Source organism: Trachypithecus francoisi, unplaced genomic scaffold (genome assembly GCF_009764315.1).
Source record: "Trachypithecus francoisi isolate TF-2019V2 unplaced genomic scaffold, Tfra_2.0 Lachesis_group4, whole genome shotgun sequence".
Lineage (NCBI taxonomy): Eukaryota > Metazoa > Chordata > Mammalia > Primates > Cercopithecidae > Trachypithecus > Trachypithecus francoisi.
Genome location: NW_022681469.1, coordinates 34,055,361 through 34,060,302, shown reverse-complemented (window position 1 = coordinate 34,060,302; position 4,942 = coordinate 34,055,361). Strand labels below are relative to the sequence as shown.

General features: G+C 38.9%; 1 pseudogene; it reads left to right on the top strand.

The window, feature by feature from the left end:
- Nucleotides 1-686: 686 nt before the first annotated feature.
- Nucleotides 687-2,754, top strand: LOC117073063 (annotated as a pseudogene).
- Nucleotides 2,755-4,942: the final 2,188 nt, after the last annotated feature.

Sequence of the window (4,942 nt, the reverse complement as noted above, 5' to 3'; positions counted from 1 at the left end):
AATTATGGGGATCAAAAAGTCAGTGCTATTTTCAAAGAAATACTTTTGAGTGCCAGTACATGTGAAAAAAAAGCACAATGTAATTATTCTATTAATAAAGTGACCAACACACAGTCGTATATTACAGTAGAAGCATATTTCACAATGGCTTTCTAAAGTAAATCAACATGTAAAATAATTCAAATAAAGTGATACAAGTTACACTTTGTTTTGTAATATACTTTTCTCCAAAGGCATAGATATAAAATGTATAAAATACACACTTCAATGTTTATAAATTATCCATATACTTTCTTTGCTATACAGGGCTGGTCATGTGCAAGACTATGATATTGACAATTTGGGCCTTGGCTTTCCTCCCTTTATTTGGCATTTCTTGCCAAGTGGAACAAAACCACATTTCAGGGTAGGTAGGATTTGCTCTGTCTCTTCTTTTAACTGACAATATGACATATGCACATAGTAAACCTTTCAAACAGCACAAAGATAAACATTTATAGTAAAATATTAATCCTCCTCTCACTGTAGATCCTAAGTCCTGCAGTCCTCTGGGGAAGTAGCCTCTGCTGAACTTCTTTTACATGTCTTTTCTATGCATATGAATATATATTTTAAGTACGTATAGATGGTATGTATCTTAAACCTCAGAAAGAATCTCTTCTTGTCCCTTTCTTTGTGGAATCACCATGGCAGCTGGGACCCTGTACACATATCCTGAAAACTGGAGGGCCTTCAGGGCCCTCATTGCTGCTTAGTACAGCGGGGCTCAGGTCCATGCGCTGTCGGTACCACCCCACTTCCACTTTGGCCAAACCAATCGCACCCCTGAATTTCTCTGCAAATTTCCTGCTGGCAAGTATCCAGCATTTGAGGGTGATTGTGGGTTCTGTGTGTTTGAGAGCAATGCCATTACCTACTATGGAGCAATGAGTTGCTGCAGGGAAGTACACCCGAAGCAGTAGCCTAGGTGGCGCAGTGGGTGAGCTTTGCCGATAGCGGTAGAGCGCCCCCAGCCAGGACCTGGGTGTTCCCCAACATGAGCATCAGGCACCACAACAAGCAGGCCACTCAGAATGCAAAGGAGGAAGTGAGGCGAATTCTGGGGCTGCTGGACGCTCACTTGAAGATGAAGACGTTTCTGATGGGTGAATGAGTGACTGGCTGACATCACAGTCGTCTGCACCCTGTTGTGGCTGTATAAGCAGGTCCTAGAACCTTCTGTCTACCAAGCCTTTCACAATTTTGTAATATATTTTATTATATTTATAATATACATCATTATTATAATATATAATTATATATAAAATGTGGGTCATTTTATCTATATGTAAATTATATATTGTATACAAAATAGAAAATATTTGTAATATATTTTAAAATATTAAAATAATATATTATATTATTTATTTACATATATTACATGTTATAACCGCTGGTCCCTCACCTGCATTAACCAGTCTCAGTTCCCGGCTGTCTTGGGGGAAGTGAAACTGTGTGAGAAGATGGCCCAGTTTGATGCTAAAAAGTTTACCGAGAGGCAACCTAAAAAGGACACCCCACAGAAAAAGCAGGGTTCACAGGAAGAGAAGCAGAGCCCCAGGCTGAGTGGAAGGAAAAGAAAAAGGTGCTGCCCCTCCTTCTGAGGAGGTGATGGATGAATGTAAGCGGGTGCTGGCCACTGAGCCTAAGGCCAAGGACCCCTCCGCTCACCTGCCCAAGAGTATCTTTGTGTTGGATGAATATTTATTTATTTATTTATTTATTTATCGAGGCGGAGTCTCACTCTGTCGCCCGGGCTGGAGTACAGTGAGTGGCATGATCTCGGCTCACAGCAACCTCCACCTCCCCGGTTCAAGCAATTCTCCTGCCTCAGCCTCCTGAGCAGCTGGGATTACAGGCGCCCACCGCTACGCCCAACTAATTTTTTGTATTTTTAGCAGAGACGGGGTTTCACCATGTTGGTCAGGCTGGTCTCGAATTCCTAACCTCGTGATTCGCCAGCCTCGGCCTCCCAAAGTGTTAGGATTACAGGCGTGAGCTGCCGCACCTGGCCATGTTGGATGAATTTAAGCAGCAAGGACTCCAACAAGGACACACTCCCTGTGGCACTGCCATATTTTTGGGAGCACTTTGATGAGGATGTCTAGTCCCAGTGATACTCAGAGGCTCGCTGCCCTGATGAACTCACTCAGTCAGATCTTCATGAGCTGCAATCTCATCACTGGAATGTTCCAGCGACTGGCAAGCTGAGGAAGAATGCCTTCACCAGTTTCATCCCCTTTGGAACCAACAATAGCAGCTCCATTTCTAGAGTCTGGGTCTTCTGAAGCCAGGAGCTTGCCTTTCCTCTGAGTGCAAATTGGCAGGTGGACTATGAATCATACATACGGAGGAAACTGGATCCTGGCAGTGAGGAGACACTTGGAATCCAAATATATCCATAGTGAAAGTTCGAGAGTACTTTTCCTGGGAGGGGGCCTTCCAGCATGTTGGCCAAGACTTCAATCAAGGCACTGTCTTCAAGTGAACATCTCTTGCCAACGCCTAGCTGCCTGCATCTGCCCCTTCAGGGAGACGGGGGTCATTAAAGGAAACTGAACGTTGAAAAAAAAAGAGTATCTTCTCTCCCACATGGCTTCCTTACTTTGGACAACTTTCTTAACCTCTGCTTGTTTCAGATGACTCATCGATATAAAATTAACATAACATCACAGAATTAATTTGGAATTAACTTGTATGTTTAATAAAGCTCCTGGAAAGGTATCTGACACAAAAGGGAGCACTCTGTGTTAGCTATTATTGTTATTTACACTTTTGCCCAAAATCTTGCATTAATAATGGACATAATTACCCTTGGAATCCAAAGTTCTATAATACAGACTGTAGAGACAGGGTAATTAGCTGGGCATGGTGATGTGCACCTGTGGTCCCAGCTACTTGGGAGGCTAAGGGAGGAGGATTCCTTGAGCCCAGGAGGTCGAGGCTGTAGTGAGCCGTGATTGGGTCACTGCACTCCATGTCACTCCAAGGTGACATGGCAAGACCTTGTCTCAAGAAACAAACAAACAAACAAACAAAAAACAACAACAAAAACCCAACCAAACAAAAACAGACTGTAAAACGCTTCATGAACAGACAGATTTGTACTAAATTCAAAATAGAATTAAAAAACCCTTTAAGCATATGCTTAGACTATATAGCGTATCCACTACAAAGCAAAATGTACCTTTCCTTATATACTTTTGCTTTAATTATAAATAGCAGAGAAAATAAAGAAAAACACATAGACTTTTTATGGATTTCTTTGAATTTGTTCATTTGCTCATTTATTCATTTATTGTACACTTAATCTGTATCTGACACAAACCTACATGAAAAAGATGCAAATAAAATAGGCACATTCTTCATTATTATGGAATTTGCAGGATGGTGGAGAAGCCACTCCATAGTGAAATAATTATATATATGATATTGCAACAGAAGGTGAAATGCAAGGGGTGTGTTTGTGAGTGTGTGTGTGTATGTGTGTATGTGTGTGTGTGTGTAAGTATATGTATGTAACCTGGTCTAGTCTTGGGTGTGGCAGAGGTCTTTTCTTTGGAAGTTTGAAGGAAAAATATTTTGATGTAAGAATTTTATTTCCTCCAAATTTGTCATTTGATTCTGAAGGGAATTCAATTATTTTCTATTATTGAAAGGCTTATAAAATATGCCACATCACTCATATGCTCTCCTAAAACACATTATTGGATGATATATTCCAAGAGAACCTCTTTCTCATTCTCTCCTTTTCTTGACAAAGCCCTTTTTCTTCCTGTTTGTACAGAAATACACAAAGTCAACGTGGAATGCTTCCAAAAGTTTTTGTTTTCTTACTTATAGGGTTTGTGTTAATTTATGTTACTGTTTTAATTTTAGTGTATATTGTTATTAAGCATTTAATTTTATATACAATAATTATATATATATAAATAAAAATGTTAGGCCTGTGGTATATCTATGAAAGTAAAAACAATGATCTGAGTTCACATAACGTAATCATAATTTACTTGATCTGTCTCATACAGGTGCACATTTCAATATTACAAATGTGAATTTTTGCTATTAGACAGTATGCTGCAATAAATAAGCTTGTGCATACACAGGTTGAGTATACCTTATCTGAAATGCTTGGGACCAGAAGTGTTTCGTATTTTGTATTTTGGAAATTTTCATATGCCTAATGAAATATCTTGGGAAACCCAAGTCTTTATATGAATTCATTTATGTTTAATACACACCTTCTATACATAGCCTGAAGGTAATCTTATGCAACATTTTAAATAATTTTGTGCATGAAACAAAGTTAGTGTATCCTGAACCATCAGAAAGCGAAGATGTCACTGTCTCAGCCACGTTTGTGAACAATCTGTGATTGCTATCATTCCTGACTCTGATTTTACATGCTAACAATAAAGTAATCATTGTCTTACTCTTATTCCCACATAAGTACTTAACAGTGAAATGTATGACATACTCTTCATATAGTGAAAAAATGATGTGTTCAGGGTAACAAAGCAGCACAGTAGCATCATCAGAATACTTGCTTTTGAATAACAGCAACAACAGACAACAGCAAACTTTCAGTCTCCACACAGGCATTCAAAAAATTTAGGATTTTAACCATTTCAGATTTTTTAATTCAAGATACTCAACCTGTATATCATTTTTCACCTATGCAAGTATATGTGAGAAATATGTCATATGTTGGATTGTTGTGTGAAATATTTCTGCAATTTTGAAAACCTGTTTTCCCATAGCCTCACTGATGGAGTGTTTTCTTGAACTTTTCAGTTTTTGCCAATGTGTTAAAATAAAACGGCACCTCAGAGTAGGCTTAATTCCTGTTTTTTTCATTAATAGTTAGTTTGAGCATCTGTTTGTGTTTAAAGACTGCTTGCAT